The sequence below is a fragment of the Mustela putorius genome, unplaced genomic scaffold (assembly GCF_011764305.1).
Source record: "Mustela putorius furo isolate JIRA1106 unplaced genomic scaffold, ASM1176430v1.1 tig00000480_pilon_pilon_pilon, whole genome shotgun sequence".
Taxonomy (NCBI): domain Eukaryota; kingdom Metazoa; phylum Chordata; class Mammalia; order Carnivora; family Mustelidae; genus Mustela; species Mustela putorius.
Window position 1 is genome coordinate 6,077,180 of NW_025421397.1, and position 14,600 is coordinate 6,091,779.

Genomic DNA, 14,600 nt, shown 5'->3' on the forward strand with positions numbered 1-14,600 from the left:
AAGTCATACTTGAAGTTAAGTTTTATAAATGCAAAAAAGCAATTCTTAAGAAGAGTACAGAAGAGATTTTTTTTATAAGAGTATACAGTGCAGTCAGTGAAACTAGAAATGGTTTGTTGTGTTATAAGTTACTATGACTAGAGCACAAAAATGTGTGATGTTTTCAATGAGGATATAAGCAAGCAGCAGCTGAAAGCCATATATGTACTATATCATTATTTTGAGAATTGTGTATTTGGGTGGAAATAATTAGAATTTCTTGGTTGCAGAAAGCTTAGTCCTAATGTTTTGGTAAATGTAATGTTTCTGCATATAAAAAGTAAATTTTTACGTATTTCAAAAAAGTTTACATACTTATATATAATGTATTTATGGAACGATATATAAATAAATGAAAATAATCATTCCCCAAACTCAAAATTTCTTTTAATTTAGGATGTTTTAATCACTTAAAAGTGGAACTTAATATTATTATTTCAAGGTATCCAAATATTTTTCTCACTTTCTTTTATCATTTTTGCTTTTGTCAAAAAATTGAAAGTATCCAGTTACCTTGAGATATTTGTATTTTTACTTTATATAACATTCAGTGGTTATTCTCAAATTACAGTATTGTCTCATGGTTTTAAGAAAAAAATCATTTTACCAAAATATCATTCCTGAGAACATTATTGACCAAAATATATGCTAGTATAAGAAATTTCAAGCTTATGTTTATCTACCAACTTCTCTTTACCTGCTCTATACTGAGTAAAAATTATGTAATTCTATTGCCTATAAGGCTAGACCCCATAGAGAGCTCTCATTCTATAAAAATATGTAACTTTCAAAGTTAGTACACATTGCCAAAAACAAGCTCTTTATTATTTAATTATTTAATTATAAATGGAGATGCAGCAATAAAGACAAATTCTAGATAACAATAAGATCAAAGATGTAGTCATGGATGAATTACGGTGGAAATAGGAGAAGTCATGGCCCTAAGAGGACAACTATATGACAATTACCATCTCTCAGGATGATGGCAGGTCTTGGAGTGAATGTACTGACTTATCCTCCAGATGCTAAAATCTTCAATGCATCATGAAGAGTTATTAGGATCGAAAAGGATGTATAGAAAATTATATAAGTATGGTGAGCTATAACATTCTGATAAAACATTCCACTCAAACCATCCAAAAATATTAAGTAAATAATGAAAACAAATATGAGGTAAATAATGAAAAGAAAGCTATGTCTTATTAAACAGGTTTCCCTCTAAAACTTACATTACTTTTGTTGTTAAAGCAATTTTAGCATAATGGGTTACAAATATAGCTTAAAGAAGTTTGAGATTGGTAGTATACCAAAGTGCCAAGCAGAATAATACTAGAATAATCTGAAGGAAAGCACCTTAATTTGGGACCATAAATTATTTCCACAAATAATTTTCAAATGAAAGTGATCAACTCAGTTTAAAAATGAAACAAAATAATCAAATACAGACAGAAAGAATGTATCATGTGCAAGAAGTAACATAAGATGGTTATCAGAAACAGACTAACAAAGGCTTTACTATCAGAGATATCACACACTGACTATAAAACATATGTTCTTATTCTATTGTGTTTATAAAAAGAATAAATTAGAAAATGTCTGGAAAAAACAGTATGAACCTCTAATGTATTTAACAAATAATCAAGTAGAGCTTATTAAGTGAAAAATATAATAATAAAATAATAATAATAAAATAAAATATAAAATAATAAAATAAAAATAATAAAACTTAGAGCATGAATTCAAAGGTGGGTTAGGAAAGGCAGAAGAAACCAATTATAAGTTGGAGGACTGGTAAAACTAAGAAATTTGTAAAATATCTGAGAAGAGTGAGGCAAAATTAAGGTTGGAACATGGAAAATAAGCAGTCCCAATATTATATGTGTCTAATCAGAATTTCAAAATGAAAGGAAAAAATAAAATGGGGTAAAAACTATAGTATATTTTAAGAAATAATAGCTGATTACATTTTCTAGTTGTTTATTATAATCAGCAGTCCACATATTGAAGATGCCCAAGGAATGTCAAGTGAGATAAATAAAAAGATATGGCTAAGAGAAATAAGTCAGACAAGGAAAAAACCATATGCTTTCACTTATATGTAGATCTTAGAACCAGAAATAGAATTAGACTCAAATACAGAGAACTAGTAGTTGCCAGAAAGAGGGAGGGGGGGAGAAAAGTGAAAAAAAGTGAAGAAGATTAAGAACAAACTTCCAGTTATAAAATAAATAAGCCATGAAGATGGAAAGTAAACCATAAGGAAGATAGTCATTAATATTGTAAGAATGTTGTATCATGACAGATGACAGACAAACTACATTTACCATGGGGAGGATTAAGGTGATGACCATTAAGGTTTTTGTTTTGTTTTGTTTTGTTTTTAGAGAGAGTGAGAGAGAGCCTTAGGGAGAGGGACAGGGGGAGAGGAGAAAAAGAATCCCAAACAGGCTCCATGCCCAGTATGGAGCCCAGTGCAGGGCTCAGACCCAAGATGCCAAGATCATGACCTGAGCTGAAATCACGAGTTGGACACTCAACTGAGCCATGCAGGTGCCCTGAGCATTAAGTAATTTATAGAATTGTAGAATCACTATGTTGTACACCTGAAACTAATATAACATTGAATGCCAACTATGCTATAATAATAAAAATACATACATACCTAAAAGACATAGTATAGTATGTAGTTAAGATACACCAAAGGATAAGTGCAGAAATCAACAAAAAGATCTTAAGCACAACATGAGATAAAAAGGCAAATTATTTCAAAAAGTTTTAAATAAATTGAATGCCACAAAATCAATGAGGCAGGGTAAGCAGTAAGAATAAGAGGAGCACCTATGGTGTAATTGATCTGATATAAGGATTGCCACTCCTGCTTTCTTCTGATGTCCATTAGCATGGTAAATTCTTATTCACAGACCTGTACCCCTGGGGATAAAAATATATGTTTATAAAAAATAAAAAATTATATTAAAAAAAAAAGAATAAGAGGAGCACTGATAAAGTAAGTGATATGTTGAAAGAAATTAACTGGCAACCTAAAGTTCCAAGCCAAATAAGAGGTTTTTCTAAAATAAAAATGTAGGGGCGCCTGGGTGGCTCAGTGGGTTAAAGCCTCTGCCTTTGGCTCAGGTCATTATCTCAGGGTCCTGGAATCCAGCCCTGCATTGGGTTCTCTGCTTAGCAGGGAGCCTGCTTCCTCCCTCTCTCTCTGCCTGCCTCTCTGTTTACTTGTCATCTGTCTCTGTCAAATAAATAAGTAAAAATTTTTTAAAATAAAAATGTAATAATAACATTTTAAAACAAACCACAATAGACTTTATATCAACAAATTCGCAACAAAAGTAATTTTAAGGACTACATTTCAGGAAGAAGAAAAGTGTTCCTATATAGAGGTTTGAGATCCAGGAATGATTTTTGCCATGAAATATAGCATATGAAAGGAGGGAGAAGGGCACCTGGGGGGCTCAGTCAGTTAAGCGTCTGCCTTAGGCTCAGGTCATGAAGCCCCATGTTAGGTTCGCTGCTCAGTGGAGTCTTCTCCCTCTTCCTCTCCACTGCCACTTGTGTGTCTGCTCTCTCTCTCTCTCTCATTCTCAAACAAATATATATATTTTTTTTTAAAGGAGGGAGCAAATGACGTTTTAAATTCGAAGAATTATATGGGATGTGCATGAGATTTAATGTAAAACTGATACACTACATATATTATAATATTTATATTCAATATTTGAAGAAAATATTGAGAATGTATAACTTCCAAAAAAAGAGGAAATAACTGAAATGATTTTTAAATAAAGAATTAAGAAGGAAAAGAAAATTTAATATAGAAAATTCAAAATTTCAAAATAAAAAGGCAGATAAAATACCTCTATATACCTAAATACACATACTACACCATGTATTAAATTCAGTTACATTTGTATATAAACATTATATGCAGACACACATACAGAATACATTTGAAAGTGCCCTAGATGAAAAATCTCCAAGACTATTAAACCGAAAGAAATATAAATTAAAATAAATTCATACTTAGGCAAAATTTAGAATATCCTCTGAGAAAGAAGAAAAGAAAATAGCGAAAAGTTTAATATTATACAGAAAAAAATGTACTTCCATCAACGAATAGAAGTTAATCTGATAACCTGACTTTTCAATATAAACAAATGAATTAGAAAAACCTGTAATATCATCTTTGTGGGCAATAATTTCCCATTGGGATTCCAAATCCAACAAAAATATCTTAACAAAAATGAAAGTACTTGTGCCTGGGTGGCCCAGTTGGTTAAGCCTCTGCCTTCTGCTTAGGTCATGGTCTCATTCCTGGGATTGAGCCCCGCATTGGGCTCTCTTCTCAGTAGGAAGCCTGCTTCCCCCCTGTCTCTCTATCTACTTGTGATCTCTGTCTGTCAAATAAATAGGTGAAATCTTTAAAAAAACAAAAGTATAATAATAATTTTAACAAGAGAATTCATCAATAGAAGGCAGTTTCATTTTGTTCTCAAAAATATTTGATACTCTCTCAGATTATTAAGTATCCCTGTAATCTTCCATTTATGTGGGTTATAATAACATTTGTTTCATAAATTAAAACTTAAAATATTTCTTTAATTTGTGAAAAAATAAATCTATTTCAAGTTAATATGAATACTATATTTTAGGAAAAATAATGACATATGTCAATACAAAAACAATTATTGAGAAGACTTGAATTGTTATGTATTTCGGGAAGTATGGTTAATGCCTAACCTTATGAATAACAGTTGGAATCTCATATTTCATTCTTTATTCAATCCGTTATATGTTGTTTTAGTTGATGTGGATGAAGAAAATTCATATTCACATAGATAGTTGATGCTAATTATTATTTTACAATCAAAGGCCAAATATAATGACTTCTTAGAGAAGGTTGATTTCTAATGGATCATTTTAGATGAATATGGCTTTATTACATATTAAAAGTCAAATGATGCTTTCAAAGTAAAAGAGTTTTCTGTGTGTTTTTTTTTTTAACTTTATCAGTAATGTGTACAACAAATATTTTTTTTCTGGTATTTCATTTGCATGGCTGTACTTCCCCATACTATTCATCAACAGCATGACAGCTGTTAAAATTTGATTAATCTTTGATCATCTCTCCATAAAATATGAACAGGTGTAAACCTATGAATTGGAACTATTGGTGAATCACTCATGCTTTGTAAAAGGAGTAACCTATTCAAGAAATATTGTCTATGATTTTAGTTTGATGGCATTTAAATTCAGCAGATCAAAATGTCCAAAGAAAACTTGTCCCATTATAATCAATATATAAATAAAGCAAGAATGGAATATTTAGACCAGCAAGTTTTTAGAAATACTTTTTCATAAAGGTGTTTTGAAATATAAAATACCTCCTAATTAAAGTTATTGTGATATTATGAAAAGCAAAAATATATTTTTGAGAAATTTTGCCATGGTTCTATTTTATTCTACTAATAATTATGTTTTCTCACTTAATCTCACAGTCTTCTTTCAATTATAAGAGGTAATTAAAAGAAACATTCATAACATAATCTCTCCCTATTTAGATGTGGCATTAATGAGCTTGAGACTAAATGTAAATGAGCAATTAAGATTAAAGAGTTTTAAATTTATTGAATTACAACAAATTTAGAAAAAAAATCACCATCCATAAATTATTGTTTCTTTTCACATTTGGAGTGGTTCACTTAATGGAAATAATGATTTCACATTTCCATAATTCTAATTTAGTATTTTCAAAAAGTGAGTGAGACATTTGAGTATATTTGAAAAAGAATTGCAAATATTACACACTATTTGTGTGTCAGTATTAGATCTTTAAGATGCCATTGTGGTTTTGTGTTATGTGGAGGAAAAATCTTTTTCTGAGGAAAAGAACCCTTATATGTTCAAGGATGAGGTATCCCAATAACTTAATGCCTGAAATTTGGTATTTGGCAAAAAAAGAAAAAGGAAAAGTGTATCTCTGTATTCTGTGTGTTTTTGCATGCCTTCACATGTATACATGTATGTGTGAAGGAAGATAATGTGAAAGAGAAAAAAAAAGAAGGAAAGAGCAAGCAAATGCTAACAACTGTGAATAAAAGTAAAAATGTTAAAAAAAATTAGCAAATTGTGTACATGAGGAACATATAATGTAAACTACATTACTCTTACTACTTTTTTGTTGGAATTACAAAATTGAAAATAAAAAGAAAAACATTAATAGGTAATGAAAGAGGAATTGGACAAGATGGCAGGAAAGTAGGAGGAGGCGCCTTTTCAACCTGTACCCTAAAGTGAGCTGATTACCTACCAAAGAACTCCAATCACCTATGAAATCAGCCTGAGATCAGAATTATACACGTCTGGATCTTTACAGAGGCAGAAGATGCCAGTGGGCAGGTAAAGCGGAGTGGGAACAGCAGGTGGGCGGAAGACATGAACAGACACTTCTCCAATGAAGACATATAAATGGCTATCAGTCACATGAAAAAATGTTCATCATCACTAGCCCTCAGGGAGATTCAAATTAAAACCACATTGAGATATCACCTTACACCAGTTAGAATGGCCAAAATTAGCAAGACAGGAAACAACATGTGTTGGAGGGGATGTGGAGAAAGGGAACCCTCTTACACTGTTGGTGGGAATGCAAGTTGGTGCAGCCTCTTTGGAGAACAGTGTAGAGATTCCTCAAGAAATTAAAAATAGAGCTTCCCTATGACCCTGCCATTGCACTACTGGGTATTTACCCCAAAGATACAGATGCAGTGAAAAGAAGGGCCATCTGTACCCCAATGTTTATAGCAGCAATTGCCACAGTCACCAAACTGTGGAAAGAACCAAGATGCCCTTCAATGGACAAATGGATAAGGAAGATGTGGTCTATATACACTATGGAGTATTATGCCTCCATCAGAAAGGATGAATACCCAACTTTTGTAGCAACATGGATGGGACTGGAAGAGATTATGCTGAGTGAAATAAGTCAAGCAGAGAGAGTCAATTATCATATGGTTTCACTTATTTGTGGAGCATAACAAATAGCATGGAGGACATGGGGAGTTAGAGAGGAGAAGGGAGTTGGGGGAAATTGGAAGGGGAGGTGAACCATGAGAGACTATGGACTCTGAAAAACAATCTGAGGGGTTTGAAGTGGTGGGGGGGCGGGAGGTTGGGGTACCAGGTGGGGGGTATTATAGAGGGCATGGATTGCATGGAGCACTGGGTGTAGCACAAAAATAATGAATACTGTTATGCTGAAAATAAATAAAAAATAAATTAAAAATAGGTAATGATAAGGTTTAAAACAAGCAACTTTAAGTTTTAAGAAGTATATAGGCTGCATTTCTTTTAAGGGATGTCATATTTTAGATTGTTGAGGATATTATCAACTCCACAATTAATTTCTAACACAGGCATATATTTGGAGTTTTTCTTAAAATATCACTGTAATCTAATATTTTCACTCACTTATAGAGTAACTGTCTTAAATCAAACATTCTGTAAAATGTGCTCCATGAACCAGCATTATAACCACCCATGTGCAATTGTTAGAAATGTAAATTCTTAAGAACCAGCCTCAGACGTGCTGAATCAGAAATCCTGATAACAAGGCCCTGTGATCTGTGTTTTAACAGGCCATTCATATGACTCTAATTTACATTAAAATTTACATACTACTATCTTAAATTATTGACTTAGTTTTAGATATTTGTATATTTATTCAATCATCCATTCATTCATTTAATAATTTTTTTTTCACTTAGCAAATATTGAAGGAGACTTCGCTATTTTCAAAGTAAATATTGAGCTGAGATGGATAAGGCCAAATCCCTTAATTTAATGATTTCTCAGAGGAGAATTCACCTAAGTTATCCCAACAATTTCATATGCTAAATGCCAAAAAGTTCTGTCAACACAGGAGATCCATTGTAGGATATTAAGGGTCAGGTTCTCAGAGTTCATGATTATGAGTGGATTGATGAAAAGTGTGTGAGAGAGATGGACGATAGATTTTTCCAGTCATTGTTAGCTTTGTGAATAGAGGCACATGGTAGGAAGGAATTTAGATTTAATAATGGAAGAATTATGACTGGTCAAGAGACCAGCAAAAGTTTTGGAAGGAGGCATAATGATAAATTTAAGCTAGATTAAGAAGGAGGAAAGTAAGATGATATGAGAAAAGGGGTGGGTGGGAGGCAATACAAAGTACTAGTTGAAGTACTTGTTGAGTAGAGAGTAGTAATATGAGTGAGGAATTCAGAGAGTTACATAACTGCTGAAAATGGAGTATTGGTGGTATGCAGCCAAACTAGGTAATTATGGCTAAAATGTGGAACATCTTAATCATCTATTATAGTTGCTTCAGGTCTAAGTAAAGAAATACCTAGGATATAGCCATGGAAGTGAGTAATGGAATTAGGCTGGAGATTAATATCAAGAGAGAAGAACACTTTTAGTAACTTAGAAGCTAGGATGCCAGTTACACAGAACATCGAGAGGATTAAATTTTGGGTAGTGACTATGACCCAGAATTTGTATGATCTCTGTGACAAAATGTATAAAAGGCTGATGAAAAAAATAAAAGACTGTTAAACAGAAAGATGTACATTCTGTTAGATATATATACCTAAATAGTAGTTAGATACCCATACCTGAGTATTTTATTTTATTGCCATTACAAACGATATTCTTTCTTATATTTGATATCACATTGTTCATTGCTAGTATACACAAAAAATATTTTTGTACATTGACTTTGTATTCTAAAGTCTTGCCGAACTATTTTTGTAGCTTTATGTAGATTATATGGAATATTCTTTGTAGGTAATAATGGTGTGTGAATACAAGCAGTTTTTTTGATTTTTGTTTTTATTTTAATTTTTTAATTCTTATTTATTTTTTTTAAATTTTTTTATTTTTTATAAACATATTTTTATCCCAAGGGGTACAGGTCTGTGAATCACCAGGTTTACACACTTCACAGCACTCACCAAAGCACATACCCTCCCCCATGTCCATAACCCCACCCCCCTTCTCCCAACCCCCCTCCCCCCAGCAACCTTCAGTTTGTTTTGTGAGATTAAGAGTCACTTATGGTTTGTCTCCCTCCCAATCCCATCTTGTTTCATTGATTCTTCTCCTACCGACTTAAGCCCCCATGTTGCATCACCACTTCCTCATATCAGGGAGATCATACGATAGTTGTCTTTCTCTGCTTGACTTATTTCACTAAGCATGATACGCTCTAGTTCCATCCATGTTGTCGCAAATGGCAAGATTGCATTTCTTTTGATGGCTGCATAGTATTCCGTTGTGTATATATACTACACAATGTGCGAAAGGAATCCATCAAAATCCTTGAGGAGAACACAGGCAGCAACCTCTTCGACCTCAGCCGCAGCAACATCTTCCTAGGAACATCGCCAAAGGCAAGGGAAGCAAGGGCAAAAATGAACTATTGGGATTTCATCAAGATCAAAAGCTTTTGCACAGCAATGCAGGAAGTTTTATTTATTTTTCTCTAATATATATTTTAGTTGTGCATTCATTCATTCATACATACATTCATACATTTCCCTTTTTTCATTGCATAAGATCTCTAGTATATTGTATAGGAATGGTAATTGAGTGTATTCTTGTTTAGTTCCGCTGTTTACTAAGTTTAATTTGTTTGTTTGCTTGTTTGTTTTAATCAAGAATAGATGTTGAAGTTTGTTTGACAAATGGCTTTCCTGAATCCATTGAGATAATCTTATAGTTCCTCTTTTTTAATCTGTTTTTATGGAATTACGTTACTGATTTTCAAATGTTGACTCCACTTTGCACTTATACGATAAACCCCACTTATTTGTTGGGGTTAAGGTATAACATGAAATCATCCCTAATACCTGACTTGCTAAAATGTAACACGGAGGCTTCTGGAACCAAGGGAAGTGTTCAGAGAAGGGCGTGGGCCTTTGGAATGCCAAGGCCTGCATGACAATTCTTCCATAGGCATGCCACAAGGAGTTGCCTTCCCCCCAGCTTTCTTAGCCCAAACTGCCACCCTGTGACCTAAGAGATGTATGCATTGTCCCTTAAGCTTTGTTTAGTAGAACTCATAGAACACACAGTTTAGCATATCATATATTTCCCTTAAACAGATCCTCCTAGTTCCAGTAAGGGCCCTTGTCACATATCACATGCTCAAAAAACAGTGGTAAGGATTTGTGATTATCCCGAAGGACCAAAAAAAGTGGGAGTAAAGAAGAGCAAAGGTCTTCCTATCCGAGCATTGACCTCCTTGCTTTCTCCTCTGTTTCACAGCAAAGTTTGGAGTAATCTTTCATCTGTTGGATAGGGATTACTGGCCATTCCCAGACCTTACTTATTCATGATTTCTATCATTTTTATTAAACTTCTTAAAATTTTATTGATAAGTTTTACATATCTTTTTATGAGTGATGTTAATTTAGAGTTTTCTTATATTTTTCTGGTTTTAGCATGATGGAAACCTGGACTCAAAAAATATAAATTGGAAAGTGTTTCCTCTTCTATTTCTGGGAAGTTTGCTTAGGAATGTTACTTGTTCATCAGATGTTTGTTATAACTTGCCAATGAAGTCGTCTAGGCCTGAAGTTTTCTTTATTGAAGTTTTAAACTGTAAATTCATTATCTTAATAAGAACAGTGTAAGTCATCTACTTCTTTTTGAATAAACTTTGCTAGTTCTTGTCTTTAAAAAATTAATAAGTTTATCAAGGCTGTCAGATTTATCCTTTTTAATGCCTAGATTCTGAGACCATGTTAATTCTTCATTTTGCAACTGATAACTTACCTTAATCTACCTTTTAATTATTTTTAATTTATCTTTTAATCTTTAAAATTTATCTTTTAATCTTAGTTGGTCTGGCTAGAGATTAACACTTTTACTGATTTATTCAGGAACCAGCTTTTGGTTCCATTGAATTTGTCTATTGTTTTTGTTTTCTAATTTATTGCTTTCTGCTTTCAGATATACTTTTTCCCTCCTTGTTTGGGTTAAATTTTCTCTTTGTTTTCGAGTTTCTCAAAGTGGAAGCGTATATAATAATTTGAGATATCTCTTCTAATGTAAGCATTTAATGCCATAAATTTTCTTGTATGAAACATTTAGCAGAATTCCACAAATTTTGCTATTTTGTCCTTCAAATTTTTTTTCCAAATTTAATTATGGTTTTCTCTTTGACCCATGGGTTAAAGGTGTGATCGTTAATTTCCAAATATTTGTAGATTTTCTAGGTACACTTCTATACTAATATCTTCAATTTCATTAAGGTAAGAGAATATGTTCTGTATGACTTAACTTTTTAAAATATGTTTTTATTTTTTATGATATAGGATATGATCTTTTTTGGTGAAAATTCCATGTACACTGCAGAGTTGTTTGGGGAGTATTTTGCAATTATCAGTGAGGTCCACTGATTGGTGGTATGGTACAAGTCTCCTTCATCCTGGCTGAATTTGTCTAATTTTTTAATGACTTAACTCACACAGAAGTGTTGAAGTCTGTAAGTACCACTGTGGATTTATCTATTTTGTCCTTTCCTGTTAGTTTTTGCTTCATGTATTTTGAAGTTCTATATAAAGTGCATGTATATGTACTATTATTTCTTCCTTTGGAATTGATCTGTTTTTCTTATTGCCCACCTTTATTTCTAATGCTGTTCCTTTGTCTGTATATTAATAAGCCTATTTTACTGTTTACTGTATTTATTGTATTTACTGTTACATTACTATAGCCACTGCAGTTTTATTTTGAGGACATTTTTGTGGAATATATATTTCATCCTTTTATTTTTACCTACCATTTTCTTCATCTTAAAAGTGTATTCTAATTGCACATTATTGGGTCTTTATTTTTTGTATAATTGGACAATGTCTGTTTTTATGCTATTTGTTTTTAATCTAATGTTGACATTTAGATTTATGTGTTCCATTTTTTACCTTAGGTGTATCTCCTGTAAGTTTTTCCATTATTTCACTTACGTGATTTCTTTTGTAATATTCTATTTCTATAACTTTTGATTTTCTGTATCTTTTTTATAGATGTATGTTGTATCTATCAATGATTCATCTATTACCTATCCTTCTATCTACTTTTAGTGGTTCCTCTAGGGATATCAGTATGCATGCTTAACTTTGTATAGCATAGTTGGTGTTACTGTATACAACTTCAAGTGAAATGTAGAAACCTTTCAGATTTATAGATCCTTTTGCTTAATATAACATCTTAACAATGCTTACAATTAACATTATAATATTTACTTAAAATGGTCACAATATATTTTAAATAACTTGAGAGTAGGAAAATAATTTTTTGTATTTACCCAGATATTTACTATTTATTTGCTTTTCCTATTCTTTCATCCCTTTGAGTGGTAATCCAAATGTCAGTATTACTTCCCAAGACCTTGCTATACTCCTTTGAATTTGTTACATTAGTTTGTAATACAAGTATTCGTTTGAGAGTTGAGTAGTAGTTTATATCATAATATAATGCTCAAGAGTTTTGCTATGCTGTTTTGGGTCAGCCCTGTGGATGTGCAACAGGTTGAGATAGGGACTTGGACAATTTCACAGAATAACTCACCCCTCTACTGAATCTTTACGTTTTGACTCTTCTTCACAATCGACTTTTTTTTTTTTTTTTTTTTTTTTTAGTATTTTCAAAATTCTTAGGTAGTTGTGTGTTGCTTTTGTCTAGTGTTTTTTAGTTCTTTTCAGCAAGAGAGACAGGTTAAAGTGAGATACTTTTATTTTGGGGGTAATAAAAAAACAGTGACTTAGTAGGGGTATTTTGTTTGTTTGTTTGTTTTTGCTAATCCTTCTAAATTATGCTTGACCATCTTGCTTTATACTGGTGTTCAATTCTAAAAATTAGACTATCCTCAATATTCATTCAATTTTCCTTAAAACTATATGTATTAAATATCACAGATACTCTCATAGTCTGCCTTGCATTTATTTTGCTTTGAAAGTTACCAGTGATGTTCTTTTGGAAAATTTTAATTTTTTAAAAGCTTCCTAAATTGTCAGGAACATTTGCCATCATGGATGATCATGTTCTTCTTAAAACATTTTCCCACTTGTTCCAAAAGCTCTTCTCTCATGACTCTACTCCTGCTTATGTAAATTGCCATCCATCAGCCAAGACTAGATCTAACTCTCTAATATCAGAAAAAAATAGATTAGATTTTATGACTCCTCTTAGAATGTATAGTTTATTGCCTGTCACATGTTGAACAACAACAATGGCAACCATGCATCATTATTTTATCTTTTTCTGTGTTAAATAGCTATATTAGCCCTAGCAATTCTCTGAATTCTTACTTCTAGATATTTTTTTAAGGACTATTTATTTATTTGCGAGAAAGAACAACCAGGGGAGGGGAAGAGGAAGAGAGAAACAAGCAGACTGTGTACTGAACACGGAGCCAGCCGTGGGGCTAAATGTCAGGATCCTGAGCTGAAGTCAAGAGTCAGATGCTCAACCTACTGAGTCCCACAGGAACCCCAGAGATATTTTAATCCTTTCTTAAATATCTAATAGTTGGTCAATGTGTCCCTTGAGGTGTAGCAGGAGCAATAAGTACAGTATATTATCACCACTGAGCAATGATTTTACATCCTCTTTTGTTATTGAATATATTTTGATGGTACATGAATTTAAAATGTCAAATGGATGCCACATATTGATCTTATAGTCAATTTAGACTTCTTTGTTATAATTTGTCATAAAAGCCCCCCCATTCTGTACTAATTAGATTGATTTTTTAAACTGAATATGGCATCTAATATATTTGTGTTACAATTGTAACATATATTTGTGTAACAATTGTGTTACAATAAGGATAGGCTTATTTTCCCACACCATTTTATTTTCTGCATTTATGGTCTTTATAAATTTAATCTTCTAGTTTTCTGTCTTTTTTGAGGATTATGTCATATACATAATTGATATGCATGCCTTTTAGAATGTTTCCATGAACACAAATCAGAACTACTTATAGTGTTAAGCTTAAGATACAAACTCACTTCTTAGGTTACACTGGCCCATTAATCAACAATTTCTGGGTACAGTTATGTTCAGTTAATGACAAATCTCCTGAATATATTTTAGTATGTTGTAGGGGAAAAAAGTTATAAATACAATTTTACTTTCAATTTCTTTGCCATCTATTTAAAGATTTGTTGTAAGGGTCTATCTTTATTCACACATACAGTCTGGTAAAATTTCATTTTTTTGAAAATAAGAAACCTTTCTGTAGGCCAGATGCATAAATGACTTGACAGATGTTGTATTCCTGCTTTAGCTTCCCAGTCACTCTCATAGATGGATTTACTGCTTTTTTGTGCAAGAAGTGCTGGGTTTCAGTAAAGATGCCAATAATTTCATATGCAGTGACCTTGGCATGAAGTAACTATTCCAAAATTGTGAAATAGCAGCTGTGTGAAACTTATTATCTTTTTACACACAATGTTTATAGTTTTTGTTTTTACCTTTTTCCTCATAAATATAATTCA